The sequence below is a fragment of the Eriocheir sinensis genome, unplaced genomic scaffold (genome assembly GCF_024679095.1).
Source record: "Eriocheir sinensis breed Jianghai 21 unplaced genomic scaffold, ASM2467909v1 Scaffold316, whole genome shotgun sequence".
Taxonomy (NCBI): Eukaryota; Metazoa; Arthropoda; class Malacostraca; order Decapoda; family Varunidae; genus Eriocheir; species Eriocheir sinensis.
Window position 1 is genome coordinate 44,943 of NW_026111628.1, and position 15,188 is coordinate 60,130.

General features: G+C 40.6%; 1 long non-coding RNA gene across 2 annotated transcripts; it reads right to left on the reverse strand.

The window, feature by feature from the left end:
• Nucleotides 1-203: 203 nt before the first annotated feature.
• On the reverse strand, nucleotides 204-11,785 carry LOC126991657 (uncharacterized). Of its 2 annotated transcripts, none has more exons than XR_007745733.1 (6): nucleotides 11,687-11,785; nucleotides 8,512-8,612; nucleotides 7,608-7,728; nucleotides 6,517-6,680; nucleotides 5,529-5,671; nucleotides 204-295 (listed from the first exon to the last, which is right to left on the reverse strand). It is a non-coding gene; the product is annotated as an uncharacterized LOC126991657 (long non-coding RNA). The 2 variants fall into 2 exon arrangements; XR_007745732.1 differs by having other exon boundaries at nucleotides 6,473-6,680.
• Between the last annotated feature and the right edge of the window lie 3,403 nt (nucleotides 11,786-15,188).

Genomic DNA, 15,188 nt, shown 5'->3' on the forward strand with positions numbered 1-15,188 from the left:
GGACAGGTCCTAAGAGTACTGACTCTACAACAGCACCAGACTGATGAGCAGACTGGTGCCCTGACCGTGTCACACAGTACTGCCAATACCAGTACTGGTGCCTGCCCTTACTGCCAACAGGACTTGTTGGTTGGGCTTTAACAGCCCAACAATAATAATATAATAATAATAATAATTAATAATAATAATAATAATAATAATAATACATACATACATACCTGCTTCCCTCCTTCTTGTGGCAGTGAGTGGCTCCCCTGGTGGTGGTGGTGGTGGTGGTGGTTCCACATCGCTGATCCTGCAAATAATGGTTCATAAATATACACTTGGAGACAGGCTGGAAAAAAAAAACACGGTAAAAAAAAAATATATATTTTATTTATTTACTTTTTTTTAATATATATATATATATATATATATATATATATATATATATATATATATATATATATATATATATATATATATATATATATATATATATATATATATATATATATATATATATATATATATATATATATATATATATATATATATATATATATATATATATATATATATATATATATATATATATATATATATATATATATATATATATATATATATATATATATATATATATATATAATTCATATGGGTCTGATGGTTGGCCCAAGCCCGTCATGGCGCAGGTAATTGTTTATAGTTGCGCCATTATTACATGCTCATGCTGCCCCCCGGAGCTCATTCATGATTTCACTTGCGCTGTACAGGCTTTTCTAGAGCCTGGGTTGATGGGTGGTCTTCAGGACAGCATGTGGGTAGTCTTTGGCCTATGTATTAACTGTATTAATTGTGTTTGTATAGCATATATGTATATATATATATATATATATATATATATATATATATATATATATATATATATATATATATATATCTATATATATATATATATAGATATATATATATATATATATATATATATATATATAGATATATATATATATATATATATATATATATATATATATATATATATATATATATATATATATATATATATATATATATATATATATATATATATATATATATATATATATATATATATATATATATATATATATATATATATATATATATATATATATATATATATATATATATATATATATATATATATATATATATATATATATATATATATATATATATATATATAATATATATATATGGCCGCCATTTTGATCGCCGCCAGTTTGATCGTCGGCATTGTGTCTTGCTTTCTCGTTTGGATGAATATCACTTTGATCTTGCACCTTGGTTCTTATTTTCTCATTAGAACACATGTAGCTAGTATGGACGGACCATTAGCCAGGATGGATGAGGATGCTGTCGCTGCTGCCGACTGCCGATGTAAACAATGAAACCAAACAAACACACGCTACGCTAAACAAAGTAGTACGCTTAAAACATGTGATGTAAATGTTTTATTGTATGTTTGTCTGTGTCTCCTTGTCTGGACCAGTGTATGTTGATACTTGTGAGCGTTGCAGATCTGAATTGTGAATGTTGCAGAGTGCGATTGTGAATGGTTGTGCAAGCTTGCAAGTGTGACCTTGATGCATCGTGCAGGTGGAGACACAGTATGATGACTCATATTATCGCGCAACTCGTATGTTGGAAGGGGAATGTGGCATGGAGTGGAGAGGGGAGTCGTGTTTGTGTCGTTGTCTTGAGAGTACGGTGTGAGAGTAGTCGTGCAGTAGTTTGTTTGTTCGCCGCACCTACGTCCTTGCTGGGGCGAAGGTGCGGACGTGGTGTTGTTGAGAGTTTGTTTAATGTTTTTTGTCTAATACATTGATCTATTCGTTACAAGCTATTTCGGCAATACGTATTAGAAAGCATATTCATTTTAACTGTTCTTATCAATTTTAAATGTGTTAATATAGTACATATGTAGTTACTTTTATTTATTTTTGATGTTTTATAACGTTTTAGTATAGAATTTTAATTGCATTATCCAGATCAATTTCGGATAATCCGGTTTTTCGGATATATATCTATATATATATATATATATATATATATATATATATATATATATATATATATATATATATATATGTATATATATATATATATATATATATATATATATATATATATATAGGCTGGGGGATGGAGTGTACCTGGATTTGAAAAAGGCATTCGACAAAGTACTGCACAGAAGATTAATTTGGAAAATTAAAAATAGGGGTGGAGTGGGTGATGGACTGATTAAGTGGCTGGAGGACTTCCTAACTAACAGGGAAATGAGGACAATAATCAGGGACAAGGCTTCCAACTGGTGCCCAGTGAGGAGTGGGGTCCCACAAGGTTCGGTGCTGGCGCCAATAATGTTTGCTGTTTGTATAAATGATATGGTGGAGGGAGTGACCAGCCATGTGAGTTTGTTTGCAGATGATGCAAAGCTGTTGAGACGAGTCAATGATGTGAAGGACTGTGAGGCATTGCAGAGGGACCTGGACAAAATATGGGAGTGGAGTGGTACATGGCAGATGGAGTTCAACCTTGGGAAATGTAAAAAAATAGAGTTTGGGAGGAGCAGTAGATGTGAATATGATTATAAGATGGGAAGTGAGATAATATGCAGGGGAGTGGAAGAAAAAGATTTGGGAGTGACTGTCTCAGAGAACATGTCACCGGACAAACAGATCAACAGGATAACGGGACAAACTATGAATTTGCTGAGGAACATAAGGACGGCATTTGTGTATTTGGACGAGGAGATGATGAAGAAATTAATAGTTACAATGATAAGGCCAAGGTTGGAGTATGCAGCAGTGGTCTGGTCTCCTCATGAAAAGAAGAATATAAGAAAGCTGGAAAGAGTACAGAGAATGGCAACTAAGATGGTACCGGAACTTAGGGATCGGACTTACGAGGAGAGACTCAATAGCATGGGGCTCACAACCATGGAGAGAAGAAGAGAAAGAGGAGACCTGATAGCGGTGTACAGGGTGGCGAGCAGGGTGGAGAATCTGGAGTGTGTGTAGAGCGAGAGGGAAATGAGAGGACATGGAAAGAAGTTGAGGGCGACCACGTGCAGGCAAGATGTCAAAAAGTTTAGCTTCTCAAACAGAAGCATTGAGTTGTGGAATGGACTGGAGGAGGAGGTGGTTTGTGCAAGAAACATTCATGATTATAAGAAAAAGTTGGATAAGAGAGGATATGGAGACGGGACAGCGTGGCCGTAGCTCTTTTCCCATATGTCACAACTAGGTGAATACACACACACACACACACACACACACACACACACACACACACACACACACACTGCATGAGGCAATGGGACAAGCCATACAGTCAGCGACAATTAGAGGAGTTCTGTCCCCCCAAAATTGCCAGTGATCGCTAGCTACTTTAACTAAAACAGAGTCAAGGCCTGTTGATGCTATGAAGACTCGCACACTTTAAAATCTCTCACGTGATAAGTCATGATGCACTGTGCCTATAGTCTACAAGACATTGATCCCAAGTGTTTATGCTAACATTCTTCAGGTTAAGTGGTGAGAAACACTCTACCATTCAGTTATTACAAGCTAAATACTCGCACCCAAGCTTACACCATTCTCGCATTTTTGTCTAATCTCCTGCCGCATGTATAGCTTGAACCATTTTTCCAATAGATTCCACGAAGACTTACTTATGTTCAATCTGGAAAGTACCGAACAGAATCTAGTCGGTAGAACTCGTGGTAATGAGATATTCAAAAGGCCGAAACCCGCACAGTACCAAAAGGAGCCGCTGAGGGGCCGAGCTCACTCTCACCAAGACTTCATACCTGTCAAGTCTTACGTTTTTTGCGTAAGTCTTACGTAATTTCGGCGATTTTCAAGTTTTACGGCGTAAGTTGAAAATCTTACATTTTTTTCTCCGCTGGCAATGTTTTTTTTTTAACCCTCTCGCACACGATGACGCGTTTCGCATCATCAAAGGTAAAAGGTCCTGGCGCACGATGATGCGAAACACGTCATAGAAGTAAAAAAATTGATTAAAAATTAAGTTTTCAGTGGAAGTGCGTCAAATTTGGAGCGTCATTTGTCGGGATAAGTTTCTTAATGATAACATATGGCAACCTTTCTAAAGAGCGTAAATGAGGAGCATGGAGCGATTTTTAGTTGTTAGGCTACTCTGATGGGAGAGGAAAAAATACAGTTTTGTTGGAGTAACTCAGGAACTAATAGGCGAATGAAGATTTTGAGGATACCATAAGAATCCTCACTTTATTCCGCTTCGAAACATATAATCGGGTGAAAAAGTTGGCCCACAAAATTTAGAGATAGCAAGTGGGGAAGAGTTGGTACTTAGGATTTATTGTCTACAATACTCTATACGGAGACTTGAAACGAGCTTCTATTGTTTATATATATTTTTTCCTCTATTTTTATTTGCGCATGTTCTAGTACAAGTCTTTATGAAGCCATTGATACCAAATTTATTGGGGTACGACATATCTGTGATGGTAAAATACATACTGAAAGGTAAGAGTTTCGCGGCGGCAAAAAAAGGCTGGTCGGGCCTGAGAGATGCATGGTGAGTGGAAGAGAAACTTACTGGAAACTTACTGTGCGCGAGAGGGTTAACATGTTTGTTTTAAACAATTTTAAATATATCGTACGCGCCATATTTAAATCCATGTGAGCATGCTGAGTAACGGTTACTATTACGATTAGTGTGTGTGTGTGGGGGGGGTATCTCGTGCACCCTGCTTGAGTCCGTCGGAAGTCTTTTCAACACAAACTTATGGTCTCTAACGCAAAATCTTATGGCAAGACACCACAGTAGCTTGACAGGTATGAGACTTAGTAACACAAAGGGCTGTAGCTGTCTAGGACACTGGGGAGAAAGAAACAGTGGAACACCTAATTGTAGAATGTAGCAACTACGAGAGGCAGAGAGGGGAGTTAGTACCAGAAGAAGTGATGGCCGTGATGAGCCGATGAAAAGCGATACAGGTCAAAAGATGAAGGTTTGTTTTGGTTTGGAATGCCAAGTGGTATAAATCTTCCTCCAAGGTATAAATACATAATGAACAAGTAAAGTCTGTGTTCATGATTTATTAATTGCTTTAGTGTATCAAGTGCCTAAAATTGAGAGTAAAGAAGTTTTCGTAGACCTCAAAACAACGAACAACAGGTCGTAGATTCAGGCTGCTTTGCAACCTAAGTTTTATAATTTCATTTATCATAACACTGCAACTCTGTCAAAGATTACTGAAGAAAATGTTCTTAATATTCATAACAATCTCACTCACCCTCTGGTTTATAGCCTTTGACTCTTTCCAGCAGGGTCTGTTTCTTGACTTAATAATAATAATAATAATAATAATAATAATAATAATGATAATAATAATAATAATAACTACAATAATAATAATAATAATAATAATAATAATAATAATAATAATAATAATAATAATAACAATAATAATAATAATAATAATAATAATAATAATAATAATCAAGCAGTCCTACCTTAAGATGAAGCAGCTGTTGGGTGTGAGTGGCAAAGTCTGGGCAGGAGTGAAGCAGATGGTGTCTGGCTCCTGAGGTACAGCTGTGAGTGGCTGGAGCAGTGAGTGTGGCAGCCACCCTCCACAGCCTGGGTCACCACACACCTGCAGGCCATGACAGGGGTTACCAGGAGGCATATTCCCCAAGTCTGTACTCTTGAGCAGGGCAGGATAGGTGAGGTTAGGTTAGGGAAAGTTAGGCAAGGTTTGGTTGGAGTTACTTAAGGTAATTTTGGGAGGGGGGAATCACAATGAGAGTATTTTCCAGAACAGCCCGTGGTTAGCTGCCAAGTTACAGCCGAGCGTCTTCACTCAGGGACCACACACCCGCAGAGACTTCAGGAACATGCGACCAGGAGTGCTCAACTAGCAGGGGGCAAAACAGATGACCATTCTCTTCCTCTCAATCTTTATTTGAATATTCTCCTTCCTTCCTTTCTCTCTCTCTGTCTCCATCTTTATTTGTATTTTCTACCTCCTCCTCCTCCTCATCCTTTATTTATTTTCCTCTTGTTCCTAATCTTTTCTTTATATATATCTCTTTCCTTCCTTCTTTCCTTTCTCTCTCTGTCTCCATCTTGGTATTTGCACATTCTCCTTCCTCTATTTTCCTTTCATTTCCAGTTTTTTCTTTATATTTCTTTCCTTCCCTTCTCTTCCTTTCTCTCTCTCACTCCATCCTTATCCATATTCTCCTTCCCTCCCTTCTCTAACTGACATTCCTTTTCCTTCTCTTCCTCTAAGTTCTGTCACTCTACACTTTCCCTGCTCTTAACATAGGCTGAAAAAAAGAAAGTTAACCCTTCCCTAAACTGCACCAGACACCTTAAGTTGACAGACATTCCAAACTGCATATCAAAAGTTCACTCGTTGGCAGCAGGGTAAAATAAACTGATGTAGCCTTACCTTGCTACATCATCATCCTTCTCTCTCAGCCCATCATACCCTACCATGAGATCCATCCATCAGGCTGAAGCAGTCATGGAGGGCATTACTTTGTCACCACCAACTTGTGGCACTGGCCAGCCAGCCAGCCAGCCAAGCAGTTCTGTGCAAGGCTGGACCCCATCATGACCAGGCAGTCTTGCAGGGCGGACTACTGGCTTGACGGGTCCTGTGGAAGGGAGGGTTTGGGGGTCACTCTTGCCTTGGAAAAATAAAGAATTAAATGTTCTTAGGTCAATATTGTTATACATAATGATATCCCATTACAACTGTTTCCCAAGGCCACATAAAAGATTATCCAGGATTTCATAGGTGATTTTCCCTTTCAAGATGCAGAAGCCATGTCAAACTATAACCAGCATCACAAAACAGTCCGTGGAAAGCCAGCAACTTATACGAGAGAGTTTCAGCTTCTATTATGACTGTTTCCCAAGGCCACAGTGAAGATTAACAGGGCTTTCATGGGTGATTTTCCAGTTCAAGGTGCAGAGGGCATGTTAAAACTATTACCAGCATCCCGAAACACCCCATGGACACCCCAACAAGTACTAGAGAGGCTTTTCAAATAGGTGAACTGAGGTGCCCAGACATTTAGTACAGACCTTTGTCCCCTGTGATAAAATAATTTGTTGGGAGTAAAATTTAACATAAAAATTCAAAACCCTTGCAAATTAATAAATGAGTATATCAAATGTAGGGATATATATATATATATATATATATATATATATATATATATATATATATATATATATATATATATATATATATATATATATATATATATATATATATATATATATATATATATATATATATATATATATATATATATATATATATATATATATATGCCTTGTGTGAGGGGCAGTACACACACACAAACACACACACACACACACTTAGGAACTTATGTAAGCCCTGTTTCACTCAACCTCAGACACCCCCAAGCCTAGATATATCTTCCCCAAGCCCTGTTTCACTCCCCCAGCTCCTCTCTAAGCCCTATTTCATTGTACCTCAGATACCCCAAGCCCTGATTCACTCCCCAAAGCCCTCCCTGTTTCAGTCACTCTGGGTAGCGTCATCTACTCACTTGGTGCCTCCGAGCAGGTGTTCATGGTGACGACAGCAGCACTCACACACTCAATGAAGAACACCTGTGAGTTCTGGTCCCCTGTTTCTGCTTGTCCATCTCCTGAGAGCCCTGCACCATCCTGGAAGGGGTAAAGGGGGTGGTAACTGACTGATAGTGAGAATTATTAGGGTATAAGTAATGGTGAAGGAGGACCAGATTCTTAAACATTTTGACGCACACACACACACACACACACACACACACACACACACACACACACACACACAATGACAAGGCTTTCATAGGAGTTGTGATTATTTCCAAGGGTAGTTTCTTAGCCCGGTAGCAGCGACGGGCCAAATGTGTGGCTTTACCGTGTGTAGCAGCGATGGGCCAAATTTTTGCCATAATATAAACCCCCAAACTTAGATGATGCATAAACTGATCACAAATGCGTTGATAAATATTATGAAATGGTTTGTGTGAGTGATGATTTTTTTTCTCATTTTTCTCGCTTAGAGTGGCATTTAAGATCCACACAGCAGAGCTTTTTCCACTGGGCTATCAGAATGGTGAGTCTGCATGTGTGTGTGTGTATTTACCTAGTTGTAATTTTACAGGCCTGGGCTTACGCTGGTGTGGTCCCGTCTCCGTACCTATAATTATCCAACTTTTCCTTGAAGCTCTGCACACTATTTTTTCACTTAGTCTGTTCCAAACCTCTATATTTCTTTGTGTGTGTGTGTGTGTGTGTGTTTCTATGCTAATTCATGTTCATCAGTAAGAGCATGGCACTTCAGCAATTATATCTTTTTTTAGGACAAATTTTGACTAATATTATCCTTTTTGGTAGTCTGAATTTTTGGCCTAAGGAAAAGAAAATAGCTGAACAGAGAATTGAAGCAAGCACTCCACCCCTTACCATGGTCCCCCTCATCCAGTGTGCTGTACTCCTCGCCCTCGGCCTTGCCCAGCGCCCATGGACACCTCCTCATGGCCGCCAGGGTCCACAAAGTCCAGCATCTGTGTGGCAAAGTCCAATTAGTATATCTGTGGGAGATTTAGCACCGGAGAGTACATCACCTTACCCTAGTGTTGGGTTTGCTAAGTATTATAAGGATTCTTAACTAACTCCAGCCATATATTTAAACTAACACAGCCATATATTTAAACTAACACAGCCATATATTTAAACTAACACAGCCATATATTTAAACTAACACAGCCATATATTTAAACTAACACAGCCATATATTTAAACTAACACAGCCATATATTTAAACTAACACAGCCATATATTTAAACTAACACAGCCATATATTTAAACTAACACAGCCATATATTTAAACTAACACAGCCATATATTTTAACTAACCCAGCCATATATTTAAACTAACACAGCCATATATTTTCAACCCTAGTCATGTATGTATATTTTAACTAACCCAGCCATATATTTAAACTAACACAGCCATATATTTAAACTAACACAGCCATATATTTAAACTAACACAGCCATATATTTTCAACCCTAGTCATGTATGTATATTTTAACTAACCCAGCCATATATTTAAACTAACACAGCCATATATTTAAACTAACACAGCCATATATTTTCAGCCCTAGTCATGTATGTATATTTTAACTAACCCAGCCATATATTCTTTTAAGCCTAGCCATATATATTATAACTAACTCCTGACCAGCGACTCCCCAGGTTCCCACACACACATTTGTGGCTATTTTTTCAGTTGTTTGGATCAGTCCACTCTTTGCTATTAGTTTCCTGGAGCTTTGAAGGAGTCCTGGCCGTGTCAGCCGTGAGCCATTGAGGCCGTGACATCCAAACCAGTAACCGGACACACTGTTGGCGCCCCAAAGAACACGCCTTACTATATGCTACCATCTCGACACACCATTAAGCTAGTTGTCACACACAGCCTAAGTGTCTTGTGGCAGTAATGTTAGGTAAGGTTACTGTAGTGTGCGTTAGGTTAGTTGAGTTAATATTGTTCCTTCAGCCTCAGTGTCTTGTGGCAGTAATGTTAGGTAAGGTTACTGTAGTGTGCGTTAGGTTAGTTAATATTGTTCCTTCAGCCTAAGTGTCTTGTGGCAGTAATGTTAGGTAAGGTTACTGTAGTGTGCGTTAGGTTAGTTAATATTGTTCCTTCAGCCGCAGTGTCTTGTGGCAGTAATGTTAGGTAAGGTTACTGTAGGCCAGGTTAGGAGGTTATGTAACGTTCGGTTGGAGTATGTAGTTTAAATACGCTCCCCCACCCAAAACGCTCGATTGCATGGCCGTCTCTTCGACCTATGGGACAGATACGAGGATGGCGACCTGTGCACTGAAGCATTTCTAAGAGCTTGAGCAACAATAGTTGGGCTTGGACCTAACCCAACGTCCGCGGCTATGAATGATTCGTAACAGACTAGAAGAGGTGGCATGCAGGAGCGGCATATTTTTTAACACTTTCAGATTTTTTACCTGTGCACTGTTTATTATTACCAATATAGTATACATACCTCTTATGGAAGCTTTTAGTACGTATATATTCAATTCCCTTTTTGAGCCATTATATGGCCTTTAATTTTGTTTGTATTGATAATATTTGTCACTCAACATACGTATAATATCAAAGCAATAAAATGAAATAAATCTTTTCTCATTTTATGGGCAAATAAAAAATATATGAAACAAATGCAACCTACCACGACCCCTTTCTCTAACAAAGGACATCACTGTATACGGGTTAAAGGATGCAGGAGATGTTTTTTGTTAACATTTTTAGAATTTTAATAGGTTTTCTTGATGAGTAGCAGAACCTCTCCTTTCAAGTGGCGAAACAACTAGCACACGAAATTACGGAGGTGCGAACACCCACAGGTGGCGAACCGGAAAGTGTCAAAACCTCTGCAACCCGAGTGTCCCTATCTTTTCTAATATATCCTTGTTGGGTGCAGTAAACCACGTGAGTTAACACAGGTTCACCTCACAGCTGAACCAAACTATTTTTTTCTGAGGGTTTGGTGTGTCTTGAAACTGCCACAGTCACCTCTAACACTTGCCTGCTGCATCTTGACAGGCTTGGGATGACCACCATGCAGGCACCCCCAAGAAAGCTTACCACCGCTAGAGACCACAACATAAAAATTAAATAAATAAATAAATGAATCTAATGCGGCCTCACCTACAGGGAGGTTTCCACCCTTGCCTCTCCTTAGGGTCAATATAATACAGGGGAATACACACAAAACTCCTCCCTGGCATGGGGCACACCAGGGAGGAAAAGTATAGAATAACACCCAGAGAGCCAGCACCCCAGCATGTGTCCCGCTCTCCACACACACACACACCCCTGTCCCTGCTCCTGCCCCTGCGGTATCATCCCTGACTCTGCCCCTGCCCCTGCATGCTTGGCTCAACACAAACACACGTCACCCCTGCCATCCCTCTGCCCACAGCCCCTGCCTTGACCCCTGCCAGAGTGTCCTCCCCTGAACGCCTGCCTCCTCACCTCAGGACACACACACACACACACACACACACACACACACACACACACGTCACCGCTGCCATCCCTCTGCCCACAGCCCCTGCCTTGACCCCTGCCAGAGTGTCCTCCCCTGAACGCCTGCCTCCTCACCTCAGGACACACACACACACACACCCTTGGGTCGCCTCTCTGGCAGGCTTGTCACGACACCGCCACCCGAGGCTGTCAACCTTATTTTCCACAACTATCACCTCCTCCACGCCTTCATTAACATAGGTAACCTTCAAGAGAGCAATCAAGACACTAGTAGCCGACGCAGCCAGCTTCATCCATCACAAATTATATTTTTTCATATTTTTCCATGTTTAACGCCTTATTTCACCGTCCAGACGATTCCTTAACCTTGAACAAGACGTCACCTCCTTTGCTTCCCTCCCTGGCACTGTAGATTAGGAAATAATAATAATGATAAAATAACTATTCTTATCGCCATCACGCGCCCTGCCCGCCGCCACCCTGCCATGTTTTCTGCTATTTATCACTTGTCTCGCCTTGATTTACTCTCCTCGCCCGCCCTAATCCCTGATAACACGACTACCTACCTTGCTTCCATCCATGGCCGTCTGTGTCGTCCTGGATTACAAGAAAATTGGCCGACACGCGGAACGCCGTCCACCTCGGATCAGCTGACCGGGAGGAAGGAGGAGGAGGAGGAGATCTTGATCTTGATCTTGATGTCACAGGTGGCTCGGGATTTCTCCCCAGCCAGGCCTTTATATCGGCAGCTCCTGTGAAAAGAAAACAAAACATGCGGGAAGTCAATGTTCTCGGGGCAAGATATCATTCCCTACATCTTTCACGCCACATGCCCTCCAAGAACTCTTTCACTGCCTCAATCACTCGTCCACTCGTCTCTCCACTGAGCCCCAGCAGCAGCACCATCCACTCCCTTCCAGTCCTCCCGTTTACATCACGTCCCATCTCGCTCAAAAACACATGCATCATCTTCGTTCTCTCCCTGTCATACTTCTTGCATTCCAGCACTACATGCTGCACAGTCTCGTCCACACCCCTGTCACACATCTGGCACACTTTGCTGCGGGACTCAGACCATCTATAGTTCCCTGCATTCACATCCAGACACTGCGCTCTAGCACGGAAAAGAAGATCACCTCCCAGGCTTCCCTCATACCACACCTCACACTTTGGGGCCTCTTTCTCCCTATACCAGTCGAGAGTTTCCTTTCTTTCCATCTCATTCTTCCACTTGCTCAATCCCTCATCTTTAACTGCCATATCTATCACATTCTTCCACTTTCTTACATCCCACTCAAACCCCTCTCCATTTCTGTTTGTTATTCTCCATTCAAACACATTCTGTCTATCTTCAAAGGGTCGGTACACCCACCTACTTAGCATAACATTCCTGTCTATCATTCCACATTTATTCGCCCATTTGCCATCTCTTATACTCCACAAGTATACTTTCCTTGCTAATCTTGCATCCTCCATTTGTTCCAGTCTCACTTTATATCTCAAGGTTGCCTTTACTAGTCTTTCCCTAAACGTGCTCCATCCCATGTCCCCCCTAAGAGCCTCTACTGCTGCAAACCTTGGTGCATTCAGTGCCATTCTTGCTACCCTATTCTGCCCCACTTCCAATTTTTCTATCTCACTGTCATTCCATGTCATCACATCCATTCCATACATAATGCTCGGGACAGCCACACTCTTCCATACCTCACGGATGACATCATACTTGCTCGCTCTCATCCTCGTTGCACTCCCTAAACGGCCTACCCACTGGTTTGCCATACTTATCTTTACATTCTTGGCCCTGCCGCATCCATTTACCTCCATCCACACCCCTAGATACTTGTATTCTTCCGTCTGTTCCAACTCATCCCCTTCCAGTCTCCAAGTTGTTTCTCTCTCATCCTCTGACCTATTCACTATCATTACTTTGCTCTTCTCACTACTGAACCTAACCCCAAAATCCCTTCCATAACCCCCTACCACATCTAGGAGACTCTGTAGTTCTTCAGCAGACTCACTCATAACCACCACATCATCCGCATACAACAACACACATACTTTATCCTCTCCAATTCTCACTCCTGCATTCATTCTCCTCATTCTGACTGCTAATTCCTCTGTGAAAAGACTAAATAATGTTGGTGATAATATACAGCCTTGTCTCACTCCTCTTTCACTCTTCACCCAACCTGTCTCTAGATCACCTAGTCTATACTTTGCTCTTGTACCTACATACATACTTCTAATTATGTTAACAATCTTATCACTCAGCCCAACTTTTCAAGCACTCTGCATAACACATCTCTATTCACCCTGTCATAAGCTTTCTCTATATCTAGGAAGCCTAAGTACAGTTTCCTCCTCTCTCTTTTTCCTTTCAATCAGCTCATTTACAACAAACATATTATCTTCTGCTCGCCTGTCCACTTGGAATCCGTTCTGCTCCTCACCCAGCACCCTGGCACTCTCAATCCATTTACACAACCTTTCATTCAACACAGCACTAAAGATTTTTCCTATTGAGTTTACCAGAGATTGGCCTATAGTTCTTTAATTCCTGCTTACTCTTATGCCCGCCCTTGTGGATCAGAGTCACTCTACATTCATTCCATTTACTTGGCACTCTCTCTTCTTCCCATACCTGGTTGAATAACTCAGTCATCCTCTCAATCACAGCCTCACCTCCATTTTTATACAACTCATACGGGATCTCATCTGGTCCTGCAGCCTTACCATTCTTCTGTCTTTTCACACATCTCTCAACCTCCTCCCTACTGATCCTTTCATTCAGCTCATTTGCATCTTTCCTCTCCATAGTCACACATCCTTCTCTCACACCAAATACTTCCCCTACTCCTCCTATTTCTTCCCAAAATTCCCTAATTGACTCCCTCATTTTCTCCTTATCTGTAATTTTTTCACCATTCACCTTCAGACTTTCCACATTCTCACTGTCACTCATCCTCTCACCTCTCAGGAATCTATACCACTCACGACCTCCCTCAAGCCCTTTCTCTCTCAGGGTCTGAATCACACTTCTTTCACACTGAACCTTTGCACTCATGATCTTCCGCTTTGTCAGTCGTTGGTGTCTCACGTAGCTTTCCCATGCATTCTGGTATTCACCCTCAGCTTCTTCGCTTTCTTGCCTCCTTCTCATCATTCGTCTACACAGTCTATTTAGTCTCTTTCGTTCTTTCCTAGCTGTCCCAATATCATCGTTCCACCACGGTTTCCTTACACGCTTTCTACCATTCGTTCTCACATACCCTACATGTTGGACTGCAGCTCCTCTCACATTCTCTACGAGCCTTTCATTCAAAGCGTCCACATCATTCAAACTACCCGGCTCCCAATTTCTTTCACTGCAAGGCGGCCACATTTTCACCGTCATATGCCAAGTGTACACCTAAAAACTACCCCCTCAACCCCATTTATAAAATTTACTTGTATTTCTCGTTATATTTGTTAATTGTTGATGGTTCGTTGTAACAGTTATGGGCCAGAAAATGGAAGATAGATGGTGGTGAGGATGAAGACTTGGCACCTCTGCAAGGGAGCATGTGTATAATTGTTTTTTTCCTGGCATATCTGTTTGGTGTGTTTTCTTGTGTTTCAGCCTGTGGCTAACTCTACCAAGGTCAGGAGGAAAGAAAATCAGGGAAAAGAACAGAAAATATGACGAAGAGAGGAAAAGATGAAAAAAACATGAAAGAATCTTGCTTTCCAGCTTTCCCTCCCTCCCCAACTTTCCCTCCCTCCACCCCTTTCTTTTCCTCCCAATCCCTCCTCGTTCTTGCCCCACGATGAAGAGGAGGAAGGTTAATTTCCCCGTACGTAGCTTATATCCTGAAATTAAATCAAATGCAGCTCTGTTCATAACAAGTTGTAGTTTCTTCAGCAGATATTTAGGAAGGCCATAATAAAGGGAGTCACAATAATCAAGCTTACTAGTTACATGATTATATATAAGCATCTTCATAGTCTTATCATCCAGGTATTTCTTGACAAATGCAATATTTCTGAGATGGTAGCCTGCCGTTCTCACCGCTTGATTGATCTGTTCTT